Raw genomic sequence first — 26,803 nt, forward strand, 5'->3', positions numbered from 1 at the left:
AGTGGTAGTTTCTCAATCCCTTGAAAAATGACTATGCCTGGAAAGGCTCAAACAACTAATCTCTGAGGTATGTGTAAACACAGAATCAAACAATTCTGAATCATTCAGATGCAAGTGGGAACTGAGGCATCCCTTGAAGTGAGGCTGCCTATGGAAAATTGATCTGTTGATCTATTTGATCTACCAAAACCCTAAGATAACTGCTGAGAAAATTACACCGTCACAGTCTAAAAAGACTCCATGTCATTATGAACAAATCTCTCTTGGTTTAATCCAAACTCAGCTGTTACTAGAGGCTCAAATTAAATTCAAAAGGTCAAATTCTACCCTGATTTACACTCCATTTGGTTTAAACACTGCAAGTCAGATTACAATTTGGCCCAACATTTTGATAGTTGGAATCATTTTTTTTTCTTAATTGGAAATTTCTGATTAATTCATGACAAAGGAATTGTATTAGAATGTATCTGAGGCATTGCATTTAGGGTACTGTTATGCTCTGTAAATGAGGCATCATAAGATACATACTAGGAAAAAGCTGTGATTCGTTATGTTATTATAAACTCATAACAACTGAACATATCAAAGGTATCTTGATGCACCACTGAACTTTCTGAGGAAATAATACCTAACATAAAGCCCTTCACCATCCTCTCTCTGCTCCTCCCATCTAAGCCAGTAGTTTTTCAGTAGGTTTGATTTTGCTATGTTCTGTCATGATGGAAGTGTGCAAAGATCACTCGTGCTTTCCAACATTGAATCTGTAGGTACTGATGGAAATAGATTGAATGGGCACTAGAAGAGGTGCCAGCCTGGTTGCTTTGCACTGGTATCCTGTCCCCACTCCTGCTTTTTGCTACATTTAAATCTGAGAGAACTGTCTGCAATAATTTATTCTATGGACTTGGGGTGAGATTTTTCCAAAGCCTGAATGACACTTGGGTGCCTAACTTCAGTTGATTTGCAATGGGAGCGTGGCACCTAGCTGCTCCTTGTGTCTTTGAGATTCTTTCCCATAGCGTCTTTTCCTCCCCCATGTTGTATCTGTGAGTGGTTTGTGAAATCCTCAGATCTGAATTTTTCTCTCTGGATTGATTCCTATGAGTTGCATAGTGGATGATATCAAAGGAAGTATCAGTCACACCTTGTTTACTTTATCACTTAATATACAAAGTTCTCAAAATCACCTCTTTCAGCAGTATCTTCAAGGTCCAACCCCACAAACCTTTACTTCACCGAGTAGTCCCAGTGACTCCAATGGAATTGCTCATGAGACAAAGGACAGCAGTGGGGCAGTGTGTGAAACATAGGCACTGATACTTACACTGCAGTTGGTTTTCCTCAAACATATCCAGTACATGGATATTCTACTTGGGTCTTAAAATATTTTATTATACAGTTTTGCCAACTACAATTCAGAGATATTTTTGTAGGAATTCTGTCCAATAATTCCCATACTATTATCTTTAGTAAAATGTTCATTTTGGCTGATGTTTAACCCATTTTTTGCTGTCTTTTTAGCACCTATTCTTACTTTAAGATGGAAGATATTTTACTATGTAGCTTAGGTATTTAACTGCAAACACTTAAACTTTAGGGCTATGAATATGTTACACATCTCTAGGTATGAATCATCTATGCCAAGCATCACATTTGTACTTAATGCTAACATTTCTGCTCATTTAATGATGGGTATCAAAAGTTGTATATACAACCCTCTCATCTAATATTGTATCCTCTTTAGCCCATTGGTAGCAACTTTTAATGCTATTTTATAATTGGATAAATACTCTTACATTATTTAAAGACTGGGTGACATAATTTTGGAACTAAACTTGAAACACATGACAAGTATGAAATACTTTGTGTCTGATTACTTTTGTCAAGGTAATGTAGACATCAAAGAAGTAGACCTCAAAGAGAACATCATCAGAGCCTGAGCCTAACCAGATCCAGTGGTAGTATGCTGTCCTTCACAAATGCCAGATTCTCAGCTGTGCATGCGCTCAATGCGTATTATGGCAGTAAGACAAGTCAGTCAGTAAGTAATTGGCATTTCAGTGATTGGGTCTGGACAGGAGAAGGCAGGACAGACTCAGGGGGTCTTCGGTCTTTCAGACTTCAGGCAGGATTGAAGGCACTTTGGTTCCGTTGGGGATGTCTTCTCCTTGAAGTTCCCCAGTTTGACTTCTTCCCCAAAGGAGTTCAGAAGCAAAACATAATGGTGGCTCTGTGTAGTGTGGGTAAAGGCAAGGATCTGGGCAGCATACCTCCTCCACAGCCCTTCCCCCCACATGATCCTACTTGCCAAAGCCCTGTTCACCACATGGTCCCTAGTACCCACTACTGCCCTCTCTCCCCATCTCTCCCTCCTACTATAGGTCTGCTTCCCCCACCAGTCTTACAACAGCCACCCCTGGAGAGCCCCACTCCGCACCCCAACCCCCAGCTGCAGCCCTGCATCCATCAGTGTCATCCACAGCAGAACCCATCTGTATGCTCCTGACAAGAACCTCGCTCCTGACATGCCCTCTCTTTCCTCACCCTCTCTGTTCCCCTCATGCCAGAGTCCAGCACTCACAAAAGAATGATTTCCAACCTCAGAAAGATTAATACAGTTTACCCATAGATTATTTCAGAAGTCTGTGATCTGTTGTTACCCCCTAACCAATTCTATGTTCAGGATTATGGCACGTAGTGGAGAACCAAATGTTCGCATTGTGGATGGTTGTATGTTGGAACCATAAAGGAGTTTGTTGTGGATGTGAGGAGTTTGTGGGTGCCTTTGGGTGTGATGATGTATGGATTTCAAGACATGTGAATTGAAGTGGATGTGACTGTCCGTTGTTGCTGTAACTGCTGGTTTTCTTGATTTTCACGGATTGAGTTGATAGGAAAGTCACTTGAACAACTTTAATTGTAAGTTAATGATGTTTTCGTGTGTGTAAATTGCATTGCTGCAGGAGGTGGTGGAATCTCCTTCCTTAGATATTTTTAAGGTCAGGCTTGACAAAGCCCTGGCTGGGATGATTTAGTTGGGGATTGGTCCTGCTTTGAGCAGGGGATTGGACTAGATGACCTCCTGAGGTCCCTTCCAACCCTGATATTCTATGATTCTATGATTTCCATAAGGTCATGTAAGGGCCATAGCTTTATCATCTGTTTGCTACCACACTACCCCAGCTGTGTGGGGTGGAACGCTAGCAGATGTGCCGGCTCTGGGAACTGAGGCTGTCCCTCTGCACACATTAACTGAGTCCAAGCAGCAAAGTTGCGGTGGAGAGGTGAGGGATCAGATTTATGCATTATGTGTGAGAGCAAGGTCAGTAACAGAAGTTGGTCAAGCTACAAATCAAAAGGCATGAGAGAAAAAACATGAGAAAGAAAGTAAATGAGTCAACAAATGGGCCTTCCAAAAAGGCATTGCATAGACTTTCTCTCCACTGTGGCTCCTAAGCCCTGCGTTGCACGAAGAGGGATATCCAGCTTTTCATCCAGGATCTATTTTTTCCCCATGATCTAAATAATCGATATTGCATAACTTACCTCTATCTCCTCTGGCCCGTGGAATCTAGGGTGGCTCTTTGCTAAGGGACATATGATCCGGACATGCCCTTTAAAAATATAATACAGTATGGTGTTTTTTTCATTCATTGTTGTAATAAATGGGCTGTCATGACTCACAGGCCTCGAACCCACATCCACAGGAGCAACCATGCTGCAGGCAGCCAAATGGCTGCTCCACTTGGCTACCTGCTGATAACTGTTGACCTGGGACCCATGAAGCCCAGCCCCAGTTTGAGGCTGCCCCTCTGATGCCCCATTGGCAGAGTCCCAGAGCAGCCGATTGGCCTTCCTGGGAACAGGAGCAGGAAGCTGTCTGAATAACTGGGGTCCACCCTGCTCTGGACTGTGTGCTTTGTGCTTCTTGCTCCCCCTCTCCTTACCCCTGCTAGACTTCCCAGTGTCCTGACCCGGCTTGGCTCTGGACCTCTGACTTGTGGTTCTGATGTCTAGTATGTCCCCTGCCTCTGACCTCCTGGTATCCGGACCTAGGCTGACTCTGGTTACTGATTTGTGGTTCTGATCTCCCGTCTGTCTCTGGCTTCTGACCTCCTAGCATCTTGACAGTGGACTGTGGCTCTGACCACAAGGTCTGGCTACCCATGACCCAGGCCTGACTTGGCCTCTGTGATGCTCAGAGGCATTTTGAATCCTCGTCGTTTAAAATAGTAGATATCAAAGTTACAGGTATGGTGGAAAGTTTGTATACAAATAAAGTGCTAGATTGGATAGCTCAGACCCATCTGCAGTCCAGGTTTAAACCCATTATCCAACAGGGCAATGCACTTTGGCTAGAGATGGGTCTATAAAAGCCAGTGGATGGTCCATCCAGAGGGCAGAAAAACTTTCCCGACGTTTCTTTTGTTTTAAGAAAACTTGATGGGGAAAATAGTGTGAGGGATATTGGAGTGAAGGAGGTGGTACTTTCCAGCCAGTGTTTCCATTCTTATCAGCTAGACCCTTGCTTTGTGGGTTTTTTTTTTAATTGAGTGCAACTTAGTTTGGTTCCAGGTGTAGACCTTTGTCTTGCGCTGTTGGGTTCCAGATAATAGCATTCCCAATGTCACAAAAATATATTACATTATTGTTATTTTGATTATTATTATTATTATTATTATTACTATTATATTTTATTATATAGGGGTATTTAGTAGCATTAGACGACATTAAAATATGGCATTTGTTCTGCAAACTAATGTTAACGTAGCTAAGGTAAGGCTTATCGGTACTTGTGATTGCCAGACTGCTTCAAAACGCTCAGAATGCTTTTTTCCACAGTGTGGTTATGTGTGCTAATAACAAGAGCTCATTGTTTGCGGTGGATAGGTAAAGCTCTGGTGAATAATAACATTTCCCTCCACCAAACAACACATTTGAATTGAGCAACATTCATATAGTAGAGCCCTGGGCATGAAAATTGATGAAGGATGTGCAGATCGCTTTCATTCTCAATGAAGATTTGCCGGTATCTTGAAGTATCACATCGCTTCTTTGTGGAAGTTCCTCATCTGGTATAATGGCTGAAGTGGGGTGTGTGTGTATGGTCACATGGGAAATAGTGTCTGCTCAGAATGCAAAAGCAGAAAGACAGTACAGTATCCACACAGTATTAACATTATATTGTAACTCTATAGTCTACGGATAACCATTTCAAAAGTACATAAGTGATTTAGGAGGCTAAGTCTCTTTGCTCCTAATTCACTTAGGAATGTCACGCAAAGTGTTATTCGTCCATACCTACATCCACACAAACCTACTTCTTTATTGTGTTAATATACAAAGTGATATGAAACTTCCTAGGACAAGCTTGCTTCATTAAACATTTCAGCCTGGAAAATAAAATTTTCTGAAAGTTTTAAGTGGCTAGAAACAGGGGGTTAGAATAGAAGCCTTTATGCAGATCTAACTCTGATACAACTTTTAGTGAATTTATCAGATTTTGGATGTGAAGGGTGGAGAAGAGTAGTACAGATTTTATTTCTTCTGACTCTAGCGCCCTGTCGTCTTTCCTTTACGTCTTCCTAACAATATTCTACACTTCTATTGAATCTTTCATTCCAGGATCACAAAGCATTTGTAAACATTAGTTAAGTCTCACAACACTCTGGGGAGGATGTTGGTGTTCTTTCCATTTTACAGATGAAAAAAATAAAGGAGTTAAGTGCCTTGTCCAAAATTATAGCAGGTGTCAGTGCAGAGCCAGCAGAAGAAATCACAGCTCTCTGGTTACCCATCTTGGGCTTTGGATCAGGCACTAAATAAACAACTCTCCCTTTGTTAGTGGGAGCTCCTGTTCTAATTGCCACAAAACCATTTATCTTTTTCCAGGGTTTCTTGTCATCTCCAAATCTCCCCAGCGCACATATTTAAAAAAAGCATCGTGAACAATTTCACATCACCCTCTCCCCTTCGCTGATAGGAGATGACTCTAGTTTTTCTGTGTTAAGAAAATGACTTCCTATCTGCTGATTGTAATCAAAGGATTGCAGAACATTTCAGTAGATGTGCCTAGTTAGTAAATGCAAACAATTCTAAAATTATTGTGGAGACTTGGTTCTGAAGCTGTGGTAATGTCTACACTAGTGGTTCTCAAACTAGGGCTGCCGCTTGTTCAGGGAAAGCCCCTGGCGGGCCGGGCCGGTTTTTTTACCTGCCGTATCAGCAGGTTCACCGCTCCCGGCCAATGGGGGCTGCGGGAAGTGGCGCAGGCCGAGGGATGTGCTGGCTGTCCTTCCCGCAGCCCCCATTGTCCTGGAGCGGCGAACCGCGGCCAGTGGGAGCTGCGATCAGCCGAACCTGCGGACGTGGCAGGTAAGCAAACCAGCCTGGCCTGCCAGGGGCTTTCCCTGAACAAGCAGCAGCCCTAGTTTGAGAACCACTGATCTATAGTATGGCTTAGGTGTGAATAAACCACCCCCTTGAGCAACGTAAATTATATCGACATAATATTCCACTCCTCATTTAGTTACTGCAGATTAACACAAGTACAGTCTCCCTCATTTCATACCCGTAAATTTGGTGTAAAGTTAAAACATGTCACTCCAATATTATGCAATTTTTTTCATTTCAGATTTTGTGTGATAGAGAGATTTGCCTTCATGCATTTCTGAATATCCTATTCCACTAATAATGTAGAAATCTGATAAAGGTTAATTTAGCATTGTTATGTGTGTAATAAGTGCTCATAAGTAAAAAATCTGTCACCAAATTCCCTGAAATCTGTTGAATTTTAGGATTTTTTTTTAAACCCACATATTTTAGGTACTAGGTACTATTTAAAAAATTCACCAGTTCCCCCCTCATTTACTACCTGATGACATTTTGGAAGAAAAAAATCCTCTGTGAAGCGTGGCCAGAAAGGGTTAAACATCCTGCAAAATAAATGAGACAAATTCAACCCTTAAAGACATGTGGGGAGATAATATTTGTGCTTTTGTGTATTTACATATATATGAGTAGGGTCAACAATGTAATCAACAGTCCCTGTCTATGCTGTATTCTGATAAGTCAAAGATCAAGAGAACATCCTAGCATTTAAATGAAGTGTAAACACGGGATATCTCTGTATTCATCTCTCTTTGAAATATACAGCAAATCGTGGGTGAATGGTGGAGGAACCGGGCAGTTGTCTTTTGTTAATTCATATAGCTAAGTACCAGTGATGGACCTCCTTCAGAGTCGCCCTAATTACCTATTGTTTCCTGAGGAACTCCAACTTGTCAAAGAAGGCCTGAAATTGTATAAAAGATCCTTGGGTTCTGATCCTGTTTATCTCAGATCTGCTTAAGCTTCATCAGGGGAAGTTTGAGTTGCTAGATGAGATTCCAGTTATGCTGGTACATCCTGAATATGATATTGGACATTGGACTATAACCTATTAACTAAACTCTAAAAGAACTCTTTGCAACTACAAAGCTCACCATTTCCGCTATGTATCTGAACCTCAAGAATTGAACTCATGTCTGTGTGTATATTGATATTTTAACCATACTCTCTATCTTTTCTTTTATATTACATTTTAGTTTAGTTAATAAGAATTGGCTGTATGCATGTATTTTGGTAAGATCTGGAATATTCATGAACCTGGGAGGTAATGTGTCCAATCCTTTGGGATTGGTAGAACCTTTTCTTTTATATGATGAAATAAGATTTTCAGAAATCTTCATCATATTTGACTTGGGCACCTAGATGGAGGCCTGAGGCTGGGTTACTTTAAGGGAACTGTGGTGTTGGTTTCTGGACAACCAGTTAGGTAATAAAGAAACTGGTTTATGCTGGCTTGGTAAATCTAAGTATTGAATTATCCACCATCTTTGGGGTTTGTCTGCCCCATTCTTTGCAGTTCACTCTAATTGGGTAACCTTGGCTGACTTCCCACCAGTCGCAACTTCAAAGAGCGAGCTTCATGTTGTGAGTTATAAGCAGTGCATAGACGAATACCTTCCAAACTAACACCTATAAAAATATTTAGAGCACTTCGTTCAGCAATTCCTTTCTTGTATAACAATGATCAGATAATGAAGGAATGGGATGTAATGGATGGATCACATAAACAAGTTTTTTAAAATTATTTGATTGAATTGTAAATCTGTTAAATAATTCCAGCATAGCAGTAGACTAGATAATAATAAAGCTTTCTAGATTAAATATAGACACCATATATCTTATGTTATTATTAGGGATGGCATGCATTCTCTCCCTCCTCTTTAGATAATACATTTCCCACTTATTTTTCATTATAACATCCAGTAGCAGTACTGGAATGTTTTAATAAACCATAGGAGACTTATTATGTATATTGGGTCAGATTCTCAGCTGGGGTAAATCAGTATAATATATATTATAAAATGGCCTTTGATAATACTCTTCAACATTTAAAAAATGTAATTGGAAGAATTACAAGTGCTAAAAAGAATTCCAAAAGGTAAAAATTAAAGTTTCTCAGCCTGAGCATAGACTCATTATGCCATCTACTGAAAGTACGAGCAATAATGTCTTAACTATTAGCCTTCATTTTACAGAATTTTCTTTTCTCTAACTCCGAGGCCTCTAGTTGTGGTGAGATGTTTTGCAGAAAATGTGGGAGCTTTTTCCCAAGCACATTTAAAATCAAATTTTCACTGTATTCTGAATTATTCATTTTTCCTATTGCTCCCGATCTGTCCACAGACGGGTTGGGATAGATCAGTTAGGAAAAGGCAAGGGAGAGGATTCTGAGGGAAGAGTCCAATAGTTCGTTGGGTAGAGTCAAGTCTGTTTGTAAAACCCCAAGCAAAAGAGCCCTCTGATCCTCCTTGGGAATTCTGGCTGCTCTCATTATACAAACAGTAATTACAACTGATATTACTGGGATTTACTTTAAAAGATTTTACAGTGTTGAAAGATACTATTATATGTATTCCCTATAAATAAAATAGGAATGCTGCTACAACTGGTAAAAATGTTCAAAAACAGAACAAACTGTTTTTCAAGTGTACCTTCCACTGTACATCATTCCTTCCCCCACCCTCTCCCTTTTCTCACTGTTTGAGCTGTGAGTTGGGCCATTTCCTCTTAGTTACACTGGTGTAAGTCTTTAGTAACTCTACTTGAGGTTAATGGAGTTACTTCAGATTTATAGCAGTGTAACTTGGAGCAGAATTTGGCTTGTTGATTTTATTGTTTATTGTCTGTAGGTGAGAGCAGAATTTTACCTCAGAAGTTCTATTTTGTATTTTGTAGGAAGCATGTAATTTAAAAAGCACCTTGTTATTTTCCTTGCTTGGTGCTAAGCATCTGAAATTAAGGTGTGTGATGTTGAGAATTTGAAAGTGAGATATTTGTGAAAAGGTGTATCCCTGAATTGTAAAATAAAATGCACTGCTTCTGCACGCACGTTCCAGGCCAAATTCTGATCTCAGAGGCATGGCATCAATCCCAGGTAACTCCACAAAGGTCAGTGGAGTTACTCCCAGTTTCCACCAATAAAAGTGAGAATAGAATTTAGCCAATAGCGCAGGGCGGTACATCAGCAATTTTATAAAATAGCATTTGATGGAAAGTCCCCATAGGTGAAATCACATTTATATCCCCACTTTCAATGTAAAAAATAAAAGTACATTTAAAATTCAGTGAATCTTTCTTCCGAACACCTATGGTTTTAATTCAATAAGGCAGGCGATTCTCTGACAGATAAAATATTGTCTGCACTTTTCTTCTAAGGTGATAAGATAGACACTGTCTTTTTTTTTTCTGAGTTGTTCCAGAATGTCAGCTTTAGCAGGATTAAGTTGGCTTGCAAAAGACAGGACTGTTATATTTATGCTTTTCTAACAAAGCACTGTAAATCTCTTCCACATATTCTGGGAGAAGGATTACCATAAATGAGACAATTTTTTGAGAAGAGAATCAATGGAAAACTAAAAAGACATCCTTTATTCTGAAAAACATTGAAGTGTGTTTAACACCCCCCGCCCACCCTCCGTTACAGAAATTAGTTCAGTTTAAACAAAATTAGAATGGATCATACTATCTAAACCAGTAGCATCATCCGTAATATTATTTGAATTTTGGCTAGAATGCCATAAGAAAGGAAATCTCGTGGAAACTCATAAGAGCTAAATGATATATCCGGTAAGAGCCTGCGATGTAATTATACCATCAGCCAGGTGTATAGTGTAATATAAATTCAATATACATCTATATATATATATATATGTAAGTCTAACGAAATGCAGTCACGGAGACTTGTTCTGAGGAGATGGACTAACAAAAAAAACCCAAAACAAAACAAAAAAAACCCACACACAATTTGGTCCAGATTTACACAGGTCTTTTAATGGGAATTAGGTGTCTATATTGCTTAGGCTCTTCTTAAAATGGCAGTGCCTATCTGCTATCTTTAGGTGCCTAAATTCCTTTGTAAGCTATTTATCTTTTAAACCCCACAGGTGCTCACTGTGTATCGGGTGTTCAAAGGTATGTCACTGAACTGTTTGACTTGGTGGTGAGACTGCCAGCTTCAATAATGGAGGAAATTATTTAAATTCTCTCCCCCCCCCCACCACCACCACCACCATGTGAAGTCCAGGTGTTGATTCAAATAACAAACCATTTTACTCAGACTTTTAGATGCTATTCAAGTGACAACCCAAGGAGACACGTGCTGTGCCCAGTAATGAGATCAACAGCCTGCTCTCAGTGAAATAACAATGGAGCTGGTGGGGTGCTTCTTAACCAGAAGTAAATCAGATATACTCACAAAGGATTGCCAGTTCCTGGCATAAAGTGGGCCGAGGGTGGCAGAAACACACTGTTCGTACTTCTTTGGCTATTCCTCGATGCAAGGATGATGTCTGTCAAGGGTGGGGGGGTTATTGATGGGTTTTTAAGTGGCTGAGGAACCCAATTCGTGCCCTGCAGATTTTCCCACAGAAGTGACAGGTGTAATCTTGGAGGAGACAGAATTGTTGGCTGGACTGTTGTGCCCTTTCTTTCCTCCTTTGTCACTTCTCTGTCTCATGAGCACGTCTGCTCTCTGCAAAGTGAGCTGTGGCTTGGCGTAAGTTGTGATGCCACCGTGTTCTGTTCCACGCCAAGTCCTCCCAGTTTGTTGGGTTGATGCCTCCCTTTTTGAGGTGTACTTTCAGTATGCCTTTGCCCTCTGCAAGCCCTTCTTCCCTGACTTGGCTGAGAGAAGAGTACTTGCTTCAGGAGGCGAGTGTTAGACATACGTACACAGTGGCCAGCCCAGTGGAGTTGGTGTCTCATGACCTGCGCTTCCATACTGCTGATTTTGGCTACAGAGAGAATGCTGATGTGCGTTACCGTGCTCCACACCTACACTGCTACCCGGAGCACGGTAACTCATGGCCACTTCTTGGGCAGGATGTGTATGTCCACTGGCTCCTCTCTTTTGTAAGGAGTCTCAGAGTGGCTTTGATCTGTTGTGGGTGGGGGGTCACTGTGATTCAGAGGCAGAGATGGTGCAGAAAGAGCAAACACATTCATTCTGACACTATAGAGAAGATGGGCTGAATGTATTCTCCATTTTATTTCCCTTGACTGCAATGGAGTCATTCCTGACTTCTAACAGTGTCACTGAGAGTAGAATCACGCCCTACAGTGGCTCATTCTGTATATACTCTACCCATAATTATGAAAAGGGAGATGAGATGGAAGACTTATTCTGAGTTATGTACCCTCCTTTAGCAAAATTTTGCTCCTGGATTTTTGTGTGTTTATCGGTTTGATAATGGGACCTTTGCTGGTCAGAGCAGAGAATGGACATTTGTATTTAACTTTTTTTTTTAATTATTTTTTTTCTAGCATAGTTCTTAGTGCAGTTAAATGAAATTTTGCTGTTTGCACGTAGGAGTAACACAGCTCTGGAAAAGCTTGTATCTTCCCAAGAAAGGTATAAAATAAGTATGTCTTTCTTTTCTTTTGCAGCCTCTAGAACAAAAACACACAAACAAAAACACACAAATAGAACAAACACACTCCAAAAAGCAAACACAAATAAAATGCAGAAGAATCAACCTGAATTTCAGTAAAAATTGCCCATTCTTTATACCTGTTTTCAGGTTTCAACCTCTGTATAATTCTGGAATTTCTTATATATTGCAAGGCATTTTACCAGCTTAAACCACAAGTTAGACTTTCTAGTTGTTAGTAGGTGCTCTTTATTTACAACAAATGCTGTATATTACATTGTATGTATCCTCCAAACCCATATTCACCCATTTTTAACATGAGCCAATGTTTCCTCTTTATGGAGTGAGTGAATGTTACATGATACAAAGCTTTGCAGATACTTTTAGACATGGAATAAATAACCTATCAACAATCTAAGTAACAGAGCAAATCATAAAACCCCTTGGTTTAACAACCATTTACACGTTTCTCTAAAGCAAAATTGCTTAGTGCTAGATGCAATACTATGTGTGAAAAAATGTAAAATTGCATGTAACACTTTATGCCACCAAGAGCTAAACATGGTAAATATAACTAAAGAATGAATTACTTTTGAAATCAGCTCTGAAGACGGTAGGAAATGTATTAGATGGGAGGTTATATTCGTGGTCAACTGAGTACATAATAAATCATGATTTCAGAATGATAATAAGGAAGCTGGAGAGAATTTGACTGAAAAAGTAATTATATTGACATTTTTATAATGCTGTATTGGTAGGTATTAGGAACAGACGAGAATGGCAGTTTAAGAACCAGATTAGTCTAAGGGCAAGGGAGAGTATGGTGTACATTTCTTCTTAATTTTATATATTATACAAAGCCGTATTGAAAACACAACTGACTTTCAGATCTGCTTTTAAGCTGATTAGAGCCAGAGAGACAGATTCTGCTCTCACTTGTAGTAGAAAGAGAGCCTGAGACATAAGACCTTGAATCAGAAGCCGATGTGAGGCCTAAGGTCTGGTCAAGCTTTGTTGATATAAAGCAAAGAAGGCAAGTTAGCAGAAGTCAGGCTCGGCCTGCTTGTAAGCTCACAGAACCTGGCAAGAACAGGGCTGGTATTGTAAAAACACACATGTTCCTGAGAAGTGCTAGGCACAGGACACTCACTCAAACACATTCCAGAAGGTGGCACGAGAACACCCTGATACCAAGTATGGTACAACCCCACCGTTCCCCAAAGATAACGAGAACACACTGAGCCCTCGTAAAGGTACGGTCAGGATGACAGTGTGATGGATAGAGATGTTTTGATCGAACCAACATGTGCAAGGTAATGGATGGTAACAAACCACACCAGGAGGCAGTAACAAACCACGCCAGGATGCAGTGACTAACCACATTAAAGGGGCAATAGATAACTTGAGGCCTCAGATTTTCTTATTAATTTACATTCATAGTCTCTGTCTGTCCAATGGGGAAACGGAAAGTCCCGCTGTTCACTGAGTTGGCCCACTGTTATGGGCATACATCTATTAGTGGTCCGGTAGAGTCTGCGGGATACTGGAACCGTGCTTCGTCGACAATAAACCTGGCCATGTGCCTTCGCTACAAACCGAGTCTGTGGATTTATTGGACAGGTTGATTGAGGTCTGCTGTTTCTGCTCTCTGTGCAGAGCTGGGATGGCACCCCGAGAGAACACACACGCACAGCCAACATCTGACAACAATACTAATGTAAATCAGGTGTAACTCCACTGAAGTAGAATAAGATGAGAATTACACATGGGAGATTTTTCCTTTATCCATCCTGTTGGGTCTAAACATTGTTTTAATAACGGATAGATTCACCTGAACTCAGTGGGAAGAAAAATATGCCTCCAAGAATGTTGCAACTCTGTTGAATACATACAGTGAGAATAACTGGCCCAGGAACTCTAAAAGAAACAGCAGTTTGATAAGAAAGGCACTCAGTTTATGCAAGCAAAACTGTCTGAAGGCCACCTGCCCATTGTTCCCTCTTCCTGGCCCTGCACAGAATTTACTTGTGGGCCATATTACTTGTGTACTTCAGTACAATAGCAATAATAAACCCCCAAAATGGAATCATTAAGTGATGGATATTTTACTTTAGTTTAAATTTTGTTTCTTTTATTGGCTTGGTATTTTAGAGATGATTATAACATGTAGTTTCCTGATATGTGGATTTTCTTTGTTTTATCTGATGTTTAAAGAAAAACGGGTAAGATAAGGAAAGAAAACCTCTCATGAAAATATATTATGTTTGGCATGAAAAACTGTAATTGCTCCTTTTGAGTAAGGGCCAATTTCTAAACTTTATTTTTTTACCTAATGGATCATAGCAGCTCCTTTTAGAGCTATTTCATTCTGTTGGGTAAAGTTGCATTTAGGCCTGTGAACACATGGATTTATGACACTGCAGACCGTTGCAATTTATTGTTTAAATACATATTTTGACACATCGTGCTACTAACTATGTTGTGCTTTCACAGCAAGTGTCCTCTTTCGAAAGTACTAGACTTGGTGTATTTGCATAGTAGCAATTTTTCAAAGTTACAGCTGTGATGTCTTGCTAAAAATAGATTTGTTAAAAAAAGGCTTTGATCCAGAATTATTATTACCAGCAGTGAAAAGTGCTCTGTTTTTGACATCTAAATGAGTTCTTAATCCATTCAAGTAACCCACTCCATATAACACACTGACCTTGCAGATGAGTATTAAATACTTTGCTAAAGTCCAGGTAAATTAAACCCATCAGCCTTCATAGAAATAATCCCTTGTTTATGAATCTATGATGATTATCCCTAACTGTGCTTTGACATGCATTCCTCTGTTCTAGTCCTGATTAAAGTATCCTGTATGTCTAGCATTACCAAAGTAAAACTTGTAATTTTAGAGTTTCCTGTATCAACTTTATTTTCTCCTCTTGTTGCAGATGGGCCCAAACCAAAAAAAACCACCCATAAACTTTGGGGAAATTCAGACTTGACTCTGGATCTGAACTTTGGGGCTTGAGCCCACCTCAAACAGTTTTTCAGTATATCAGCCAATAGCTCCTCTCAACTTCACTAGACTATTTTATATTACATCTGGCTGCTCCTTCAGAGTTCTGAATTCAGAATTGTGGAGTTCTGTCAGTCGCTGGATATTCTAATTTTTGATGATCTGAAATGGCATGGTGTTCCTGGCTTTCTTTAAAGGTACAGGGCCTTTTCCTTCAATGTATGTCTATTTCCACCATCTCTGTCCATTATTCTTTTTGAGCACTGAGATAAAGTATGCATTTGTTAAGCTTTGTCAGAAATTTACCTTGTATAATACAGCATCTAGTGTCAGACTTTGTTCTCTATAAACAGCTCTTAGAATAAATTCTCTGCACTAGATTTTTCCCACTGGCTTCCTTTTTCACTAGAGGGGTCACAGACTGAATTTTTTGGATATGAGTTTTTGTTTGGTCAGTTGTAGAAATAGGGACAAGCTGTGTGAAATTTATATCTGAATCTTGGTTCAGATTCCAAACCTCTTAACACTTTGTCAAGTTGTCCCTTGGGGTTTTGGGTTTGGTTCATTTCTAGCTCTTCTGGGTACTACAGACTTCAGCCTCACTAGTAGCTGTGTGCACTCACTATGTTTGCTCAAGTAGCCAATCAAAGGTGCAAAACAAGCAGTTGAGTGACCAGCTACCCAATCTGCATGCTCAGATAAGGATTTTACCCATTCCGAAGGACTATAAAGCCACTTTTTCAGGCACAATTAGCAGATGCACAAAAACATAGATTGACAGGGGCCAGCTGAAATGTTGGCCCTTATTATTTTGGCTTCACCTCTCATGCAATATTCCTTTCATTTGGGGCGAGCAGATGTCCCAATTTTATAGGGATAGTCCCAATATTTGGGTCTTTATCTTTATATAGGTACCTGTTACCCTACACCCTCTGTCCCGATTTTTCACACTTGCTATCTGGTCACCCTACTTTCATTTCCTATCTTTGATTTTCTTATTAATTTACATTCATAGTTTCATTCTCTAACCATTCCAGTCTCCCATGTGCACAACCACCTTACACATAATTAAGCATTTTCTATCCACATCAGCCTTTTAACACCTGATGCACTTACACTTGTGTGGCACTTTTTGACCTTTAGGTGTATATGAATTTATTTTTAAAACACTTTCATTTTTCTCCTCTTTGTCCTTTTATCTGCAATACTCTATCCTGTTCTATTTCAGGCAACATCGGTAAGAGCTTTCCGAAATTTTCATTGATTAAGTATATCTTTATTGTTTCCTGTTTTAGGCCTTACCTAATTATGTTATAGTCACTACTGCTTATAAGTGCTCTTTTATCTCTTCCACTGCCAGTCTTCATTGCTTTTGAATGATAGAAAATTAGAATCTTGGGTAGTTTCTTCTTTTAATATATGGTGTAAGGAAACCGCACTTGAGTATTTCCACCAATATGTAGCTTGATTAATTCCTCCACTTAGAAGTTAAAGTCATGCATTAGTACTATATTGTTTTTTCCCCAGATCTTTTATGATTTCTATGATCATTTCCTCCTCATGTGACCCTTTGATCAAATAGTGTAAGGCAAATTCATACTCCGTTTGTTACCTTAATTTTATACAATGATTCTACTCACTCAGAGTTCCTTCTAGGTCCTCTGTCCAAGTTACGCCCTCTCCAAATCTTCATGTGCACCTCAGACTCAGCTGTCTCCTTTCTATTGTCTTTTGTCTCCTGTAATCAGCCAACTGTGTATCTCTCAGTATTTAGCCCTACTGAATGTCACTTTAAATCCATCATGCCAAATTACTGTTTTTGATTGGGATACACATTTAGTTTAAGCCTCTATTATGGTTTTTTTAAAGTTTCCTTGCAGCTTGCAGGCATTGAGTATGAAATATGTAGACTAGATCTTTATCAATAAAAACAAACTTTCCCAAGAAGTAAATTTGGACACCACTTGATTTCGTTTTTCATTATGAACACACACACTTAATTTTAATCTAATATTATTCAGGCTTACCCAATACCCAATAACCCATTATTGTACAGGCGGCAGTGTGGACCAATGGATAGAGCACTGGACATAGAGTCAAGAGAACTGGATTCTATTCCTGGCTCTGCCCCTGACCTGGTATGTGACCTTAAGCAAGTCACCTTATTGCCGATTTTGCCTCCAACTCTTTGCTACTCTGTCTTTTCTATTTAGATTGTAAATCCTTTTCTTCATCCCCTGGTTCAATAGGGCCCCGACCTTTGTTGACAGCTCCAGGGGCTGCTGCAATATAAATAAAAATAGTAATTAAAAATTGTTCTCCTTTGTGTCAGTCAACCTATTACATTCCCCCAGGCCAAAATTAAAAAAAAGTTAACAGTATCCTCTAGAAGAAAACCGAATGCACTGATCTACTCTGAGACCTTTGGTAAGGGTGTCTTATGTTTATTTTGCATTCTAACAACTTCACTACCATAAAACCTGACTTTGTGAGTTGCTTTGCCCTGTGGCAGTGTTCCTATATCATTCGGGAAGACCTGATTCTGTCACCAACGGTTCAAGAACTAGGGCAAAATTTATAGAGGAAAAACAGAGTTTATGATGTCTACCCTTAAACATATATAAGACATCCCATTCATAGCACCTAAAGCGGAGTACTATAGCAATGTAATCAGTGCTAGCCAGTGTCTCAGGGTTATTTTTGCTTGCCCTGCCATTCACCTGTTCCAAACATTTTCCAGAAACTGGTAGCAGCCCTCCCTTCATTTGGCTTAAGACTGTTGGCTGGCAAATTCAAAGTAATTTTATGACGTTGTCAAATGACAATCTGTTTTTAATAAATTCCACTTGATTTTAATTAATTAGATTGGAAAATGAATCTTCTAGGCTTCTCGCTAAAATTATACTCATCAGGAATACGGATCTGTAAAATCGGATACGTTATACTCTCTTATTCTTTTCCAATGTTATTAACCTGCTGCAGTCCATTTTAAAGTAGCAGAAACAAACTTCTTGATGGAAAAGGCAGTTGTACGCATTAGTTAAGGGGCAGGGACATTACATATGTAGTTTGAAGGGGCTATGGAGGTGCGCAACACAAAGCAAACAATGGGTACAGTATATTTAAAACATCCAACAAAAGGTAAAACGAAGGTCACTATGCTAAGGTATATGCTTCATGTGGGAAAGGCTATGCAGGCATGTGTAAGTCATGCCCACTCAATGTGCTACTCTCTCACCTGCTGGTGAAGGCTAGGCCACTTAGAGACTTATAAATCTGCTACCGCCTTGAGTAAGCGAGCTATGTTTTTCGGCTCAGGAAGTAGAGGCTCATGCATTAAGATCCAGATGCTGCAGGTTCAATGCCTGTTACATGTATCATTAGTAATCCTCCCTAGATTTGCACATGGAGGAGATTTAGCTGTCTTGACAGCATTATCTTTCTGGTCCCTCTAGCTCCTGCAGAGATGACTCTGGGCTTTGAAGGCTTCATAGGAGCAGGGTAGATTCTGAGCAGGCCAGGAAGAGGAGTGGATGGGCTAGGAATGCTTTCCCCTACACCCAGAGACATTGCCAATAGAAGAATGTACAGCCAGCAGCCTGGAGAATTCTATAGGAGAGGCTTTGCCAGGAAGCAAGTAAGGTGGAGGGACTACAGAGGGGCAAAACTTCTGTGCAGATCCCAGTATTTCCAACCCCAAGCATTCAGAGACAAGACCCAAATAACAATGAGATTGTCTTCAAAATCACAAGACTTAAAAATAACAATAAAACCCCCCCCCTGGAAACTGTTTATTTGCCTCCTGCATTCTGAGCCTTTAGGGTGCACTTGGGTCATGTTTATGGGTTTTTTGTCCACAGCCACGAGGGCAGGAAATTTACTTTTTTTCCAAATGGAAGCACAGGTTCTCACCTAATTACATGCCTTCAGGAGCTGGGGTTTTCAGAAATACACTAAATGTTGTGAGACCCAGAATAAAGTCATGCAAACTGGCAATACAAGACGGTCAGGTATCCCAGCTGATATGCCAGGTTTAGAGGTGAGCCCCATGGACTGGTCTACAGGGGAGGAATTCCACCCCCCCCCCTGCACGCACGCAATAGAACTGTATGAGATGGGTCTCTGCCACAGGATCTTTGCAGATTTCCTCTTCCATGTTCTCCTCCTGTGGGGATTTCTGCAGGTGAGGATGACCTATGCCATTAATATGAATCTTCCTAATTGCAGTACTGCAGTGAATGCCCAATTTGCAATAGCAGATCATATATTCTCTAGTATCATCTCTTACATTAATACTTAACATGCAAAGTACAAGAGTTAATATTGGCCATAAAAAGTATCCATCTTTAAAAAAAAATCCAACCATCACTTTTAACTGTCTAACCATAGCCCCACACTCTGCAAGGAATGTCTTAGTATTTTGTAATGCAGCAAGTTTCTGATGCAGATTCAGATGAGGGTGAGAAGGATCTTTCCACTGACTTGAACGGCCTTTGGATCAGGTTTATAAACCAAATTCTGTATACATGAAAATAAGTTGGACTGACACATTCTCAAATCATACCCTTCAGTTTTTCATGCACTGAATGTACAGCCAGGTTAACAGCAGATCAGAATGCTGATCAGTTGTACAGCCCTGCCGTGGATGAATATTTATTTAATTCCCACTACTAGGACCTGAAAGTCTATTTACATTGCACACATATAGTGGATCTTCCTGATGACGTTGCTGGCAGTAAATTCAGCAATACAAAATTAAATACATTTTCCCCTACCTTTTCACCCTGATTTCTTCACTTCCTCATAATTGCCAATACTGTTCTCCCGGACACTGATCTACCTTACATTAAAGTGAAAAGAAATTGCAAATGAGATAGAGATTTAATTAAAAGGAAGTAGCCAAGCATGCCTACCAAAGTCAGGTTGAGGAAGGAGGCTAGTTATTTCTCCTAAGTAATTCGTATAAGAAGTGCTTTGACTTGTAATGTGTAGATAAAAGAAATCTAATTAAGGAAAGAATACCGTATTCTATATCAATATCTTTCTTTGATAGGAAATCTGTCTTTGAAAAGTACATAATGTGAACAGAAATGTCGCCTTCCATTCCTAAGTAACACTGCTTGCACTAGTTGCTTTTAAATTCAGTTCCATGTGGTGACACCTTTCTGCACCTGACGTCTTGCAATATAAATGTAAGTTTGCACTGACCACCAGAAAAACTCGGAACCATAAAAAGTGATGCAGACAATTACCTATTTCTTCCCGCTTCATTTCTCAAAAATAATTGGTGAAGAACAGGGGTTCTTTTGAGTTATTGGCAAGCTTAACAAGTGCTTTTTATTTTATTTTTAGGCATCATGTGCAATTAGGCTGTAATACATCAAAAATTTAAATAAAATTACCGCTTTTCCACTTGGCAGCTTGCTGATTGTTCAGACAGCCGATGTCCCCCCTGAATTTTGAGAAGTGAAGTAGATACAAGGAAGCCATTTAAGTATGGTTTACAGGGAGTATTTACTCTTGAACATAAACAATATTATGCTAGCTGTATTTCTTACTGAATATTTAACAATGAACTAAGTCACCCACGTTCCTTTCTTCTAAACTAGCCCATCTCCAAGACTGAAAAGGAAAAGGTTACCAGAGTGACTAGAACTAAAGAAACTAATACTGGTTTATTGGTTTATACTTATTTTGGCTCTATAATAATCACACACATTTCAGGTATTAATGCTACTGAGCTCACCAGGAAGCAGACCTCTGCCCCTTGAAATAAGATCTCATTCCAGGTGGGAGTTAGGTGTCAGCTCACCAAAGGCTGTCACATAGACAAGGTATGTGATTACTTTTCTTACAAGGCATATCATCTTGTGCTAACTAAACGGCTATTCCACTTTATTTTCTCTGGGGGAATTTTACCACGGGACAGAAGGCTATAACCAAACCTGTGCACCACTGAGGTCCTGTAAGAAGAACAGGAATGAATTCACCCTCTGTGAAAAGGCATTTCTCTGACCCATGCTCCATTAACTGGTTCACTCTCATCCCTGTACTGGAGATGGGATGTTGTGAAAGATGACAGAATCCTTGGGCTAACATTGTCCATTGCAGGGAGAATTGTGCTGTAGTGGCCATTTAAAAGCAATAGATAATATCTCAGCTTCTCTTGCTTTTATTGATGCCCTAATTTCGAAAGTCATTTGTGATTGATAAGCTTGTCTTCGAGATTTCTATCCTGCCACTTCACATACGGATCTGGATCAGCACTTCTACAGCGGTCTTTATATCTGAGCTTTTCTGTTTCTGCTAAACGGTGGCTCTGTAGATCTAATAACCTTGAGCATGTGGCCAGAGATACTTTCTGTCTGACAACTTTAACTCTGAAACCAACATACACACATTGCATAATAATTAATTTCTGTATTGATTTCCCCCCACCCCCACCCCATACTTGTATTTGGCCTTTACGTGGTCTGCAGCCACGTGTGCTACATTCATGTTTATTCTGGATTCAGAGAAGGCTTCTGTTTAGAAAGTCAGTGTCCCTTCTGAGCTGACAGAAGCAAGAGTTAGCACCACATTCATAAAAGTTTACAACACGGTTCAAAATATGCACTTAAAAGAATAAGGGAGAGTAGAGGATCCCTTTTATCGGACATAATCTTGCACTAGGACAAACAGTCTTATATAGGGCCAGATCCTCAACCCTGCCTTATGCAGGCAGCCCAAAGTGAATGGACCCTGCCTGCATCTCCCCAGCTGGGAATTTCCTTGGAATTAGGGAGTCCGCAATGGATGAACTTCAGACAGTGCCAGCTTCTATCTGACCCCATTCTGCAGCCACCACTGTGCTGTGACTATCCCTATCTGGTAGAGGTCTCTTCAAGGCCATTGCCAGTTGGCCAAAACTGGAGCATCCCTCTGGCTGCTCTAGACTACGCTGTGGCTGTGGAGCTGAGCAGAGGATTGGGGAACTATCCCTGTCTCTGTGATGGCCCCTCCCACAAGCTGCACCAAATGGCTATCAGCTGCAGTATAGAACTTGACCCCTTGTGTACGAGTAATTGGCACTTCACTGGACAGGGGCCTTTCTTTAACTTCACCATGACTCTTGCATTCACATGCAACTTTTAGTTAGTTCACAAGAGCACCCTGTAATTCACGAAACCTTCTTTAGGTATTGAAACCATACTGCACGACTTTCCCAAAGGCATCCAACCCACTTCGTCTTACAGGTGACAAACTCTAAATCTCCACTATAAAAAGCTGAAGATAAAATACAACCAGCAATCTTTTCCTGTGCAGAAATAAGACCTGTGGGTCGTCCCCCCCCAAGCATTGGCTGATGTCTACCTACAATAACCCAAACTGGACAGACCTGCAATAAACCAGGATACCTCAATGTATTTCAAATAGAAACGGATATAAAAGAGTAGCTGGTTTGGCCTGAAGGAAACACATGGCAACATGTATTTAATTTGAAATAGATTCCCTCACAGCAACTACCACACCTTTAGGGAATAAGAAGCAATTTTTTTTCCTTTAGATAAATGTTAAATAATTAATGTGCTTGGAGCAAACAAGGCATCTCTCTAGTGTTCTTTATGTAAGAGAAACAGGCTATTCACGCTCCATTTATAAACCTGATAAATCGGTGTACAAATAGCATCTTACAGAGTTTAGTGCATTTCAACACGTAAAGAATGAGGTGCATTAATACCAAATAACATAGAAACTAAATAAGATTTATTGTTGTGGAAAGCTGTTTACATTATAGACCTTATTACAAAAAACCCCACCTTTAAATGGAATATTTTCTGATTTATGTTACAAAAAATCATTTTGAGAGTATATATCAATAAAGTATACATATGGTTTTCACCGGTGATTACAGTTTCCCAGAACATGTTATTTTAAACATTGGATTTTTTTAAAGTTATATGTTCATTCTGATTTTGATCATCACTCCCTTTTTCTGCATTTCTAATGCACCCATCGTTCTTGGGGAAGGACTCTGGCCTGTGTTATGCAGGAGGTCAATTAGAGGATTAAAGTGGACACTTCATGGTTTACAGGTGCTGTGTAGAACATTAAGTGTCACAAGTCTATATGTCTGAAGATGGACTGGTAGATCTCCTTCCTTTTCAAGATTTTTATGATTGCCTTCCAGGAAATAAAGTGTGGCCAGAGGAGATCAAACTAGTGTTAATCCCCATTACATGTAGCTGGGGAATGAGCAACTTCATGATGTGTTTCCATAAAAACTGACCATAACTTATGTGGCCAATTTCTACAAAGCTTAAGGCTGGTTCTTGGAGTGTTATTTTCCCCTCCAGCGCAGGATGGCATGGAGAGAGGCAGACATCACTTGTGGCTCTCCTGCGATCCACAAGGTTAGGGTAGGGATCAACCAGTTTTGTGGGTGTGCACCCAGGCTTGTCTGCAATATCAGCCTGGAGTCCCTCTCTGCTTTTGCCACACAGCCGGCGATGAATGGAGGCCCTTGCGCTGGACCCCCCTCAATGTAAAAGAGAGGGCACTGGTAGCACAGGGCGCTCATCCCTAGAACAAACTCCCTCACTGGTTCAAAATAGCCCTCGTCAATTGACCTCGAGGCCATTCTGTGAGGGGCATTTATTTTGCGGAAGATGGGGTTTGATGGGGGCTTGAGCTGTGTATGGGGAAAGGATTTTTGTAATTTGTAAGAGGGGTCGGTTCTCCTTGCTGGATTGGCTGCTGTTTACTGTTTTTATTTCTGTACCTTGCATCAGGGGCTCTGGACAGTATCCTGCATTTTATTGCTGTAGAAATCCAGATGAAGAGATGAATTAAACAGCAGGAGAAATAGTCACACACTCACCCTTTACTCTTCAGCTTCTCATATCACCTCTCATACCTGAAATACCACCATGCCTAATGCCAATTCCCCCGTGCCAAAGATCTGATTTCTGTTGTATACTCTGTATGGCGGGGAGGGCGACTATTTATAAGTTAGCGTTACGGGTGGCTTGGTTTATTAGACCATTTGATCAAGAGAAGGTCTTGTTGTCTGGCGTGGATGGTGGGTGAAGCTAGCCCCCTGCCCCACCTCTTCCAGTTGGGGACACGCCCTCGCTCACTGCTCTCACCCCCGCCATGCCATGGCCAGGGCAACAGAGGCTCAGAGCTCAGTCAGGGCCACGGAGGGGGGGCTGAGAGCCCAGACTCTCTCCCCTAGGGTTGCCAACCTTCCAAGGTTGGCCTGGCTTCTTGAGGAATTAAAGATTAATCTTTAATTAAAGATCATGTCATGTGATGAAATCTCCATGAATACATCCAACCAAAGTTGGCAACCCTCCCCTCCCCCCAGCCGGGGCCACAATGGCAGAACTCCAAGCCCCTCCCCTGTTCTGCCCCTTCTGCCACAGCCTGGCCCCCGGTCTGCCTAGGGTTGCCAATTTCAGTTGGATGTATTCCGGGAGTTTTCATCAAAGGAAATCATCATTAATTAAAATTTAATCTTTAATTCCTGGGGACTCCAGGACAATCCTGGAGGGTTGGCAACCCTAGGTCCGCCTGCATTCTGCCTCGTCCTCCGAGGTTCTGGCCCCATTCACTCCTTTCCACCCCCTGCAGCCCCGAGACCAGAAAAGCAGGAGAAGAGAACTCCTCCAGCCCCAGGGCCGTGGTGTGGGGAGATTTTTCTGGAGGCCCCAAGGCATGAGCCCTGAGGGCCTGTTCAGTAATCCGTCACTGTCTCTCCCCCCGCCTGCCTGGTGGCACGAGGTCCTCCCTGAGCCTCCAACATGCACCTCCCATGTTGTTTCGTATGGATTTCTTAGCATTTCCAAAGCCTGACTGATAGGGCTATCCTTAGCAGCTTCTGCGAGGCTATTTTATCAGTGGCGTTATTACATTCCATTTCGTCTGTGTCCGGAAAACTGAAGCAAGTACCAGAAAAGAGACTGACTGAAATGTTTGTTCATGACAAGCTGGTATCTGTTTAGGTTAGAAAGAAAGACAATAACAGTAATGTCAATTTCTGCCAGCTCTGTCTACTTTTCTTGATTAAAGTCCCAAATCTGTGCTGTGTAAACTTTGCAAAGCACGGATCAGATTTTGTGCTATCTACAAGAACAAAATTTTAATCTACTGGTGTCTGTTTTGTATTAGTACTTTTAGTTTGAGGTGGTGGATGAGGAAAATAGTTATCTTCATTCAGTATGTTTTATTGTCTACATCCAGAAATTTTCTTCTCTTGGTATTCCACAACTAATTTCTCTTTCCGAAATAAGATATTTTGTTGGCTCTTGTGGAATTGCCATTAAAACGATCTTGTTTTCTCAAACTGATAGGCAGCATGGTGGATGGGACCAGCATTGGGAATCAGAGCTCCAGTCTCTGCCACTGACCTGTTGTGTGACCTTGGGCAAGTCACTTGCCCTCTGCTTTCCCTTCCCATCACTTGTGTCTCTTGACTTTTTAGACAATAAGCTCTTCGGGGGATTGACTTTGTGTGTGTGCGGGGACGGGAAGGGCCATATGCTAGCACAATGGGGTTCTGATCCCAGCTGGAGCCTCGCGGTGTTACCCTAATGTGAAAAATAGAAAGGGGGTGGAAACCGACTAAAATATCCTTTTGGCTGACTGACTGCGAGAACTCATTGGAGAGGACTAGGAATTTTAAGGAGATGATGCCGTTTGCTTCCAGGACAGGACAGTTTAGTCGAAATGCTGAGAAACCCTCCTAGTTTTTGGTTTAGAGCAGGTTTGTAGTGTTGGAAGAGACGTTCAGCATATTCAGCTCTTCTGCATTCTGTGAAGTGATGAAGCATTCATGACTCTGAGCAAAGGAAAGGAAAGGATGTAAATGGTCATGTGATGGGGCTGGGCTTACTGGTGGTGCGGCCTCGTGGTCAGATCCTTGGGTCACAACTCTCCCCTGTCTCTGGCGTCTCTTCCAGTAGAAGCAACTCAGCCCTCTGGCCAAGTCACTACTGAAGTCCACCCGTTTCTGAAACAGAGTCCAACAAAATGTACAAGTTCAACATCCCCCCAGAAAGGAGTTTTCGGCCCAACTCCAGGCCCCTAAAGGCCTAACACCCTTACTTCAGTGCTTATAATGTCATCGTCCTGATTTGAAGGAGAGGGTGGGAGAGGGTTACACCACCCTCAGGCCCGCCAACAGCAATTCCGGGCCCCAGGGCCAGGGCCATCCCTAGTGGGGTGCGGGGCTTGGGGCAGAAGTGACAAATCTGTCACTTTGAGGACTGACCGCATTGGCCAATTGTGCCGGCCCCCCAAAGCAAAGGACCCAGAGTAGTCGAGTGTGCCTTGGAGCCCTGCGGACTGTCCGGGTGATTTAAAAGGGCCTGGGGCTCCCGTGCCCTTTTTAATCGCCTGGGCCCCTGAGCAATTGCTCTCTTTGCCCCCCCCCCCCGCCCCGCCCCGTTGTCGGCGGGCCTGACCATCCTTGTAGCTGGCTGGTAGGGGATCTCGGCCCTTCCCTCTATACCCGGCCCTAGGAGTGGCAATAATATCAAGGACCCAGGAGTGCTCTGAGGCTGCCTCCCTGGACCACTTCCTACCAATCACTTTCCCAGTTCAGGGCATGGCCACATTCTCACAAACAATGTGAGAAAAGATCAAGCGAAGGGTTCTTCAGTCTTTAAGGACAAGCTAGTCTCTCCTCTGGGGCCTGGGGTAGTGCTGCTTGCAGACCACCGTTTCCTGCAGCAAGGACTCCCACTGTACCCTTATTCAGGAGCTCTCAGGATGGATCCATCTATCCTACCTACCATCTCGACTCCGCTCTTCTCTCCCAACTGACCTGTCTGATTCT

The 26,803-nt window shown here is 41.3% G+C and overlaps 1 long non-coding RNA gene across 1 annotated transcript in view; it reads left to right on the forward strand.

The window, feature by feature from the left end:
* The window catches only part of LOC122461752, a 179,078-nt gene that overhangs the window by 91,513 nt on the left and 60,762 nt on the right, over nt 1-26,803 (forward strand). The gene's annotated exons all lie outside the window — the stretch shown is intronic.

This window comes from Chelonia mydas, chromosome 9 (assembly GCF_015237465.2).
Source record: "Chelonia mydas isolate rCheMyd1 chromosome 9, rCheMyd1.pri.v2, whole genome shotgun sequence".
In the NCBI taxonomy this organism is placed as follows: domain Eukaryota; kingdom Metazoa; phylum Chordata; order Testudines; family Cheloniidae; genus Chelonia; species Chelonia mydas.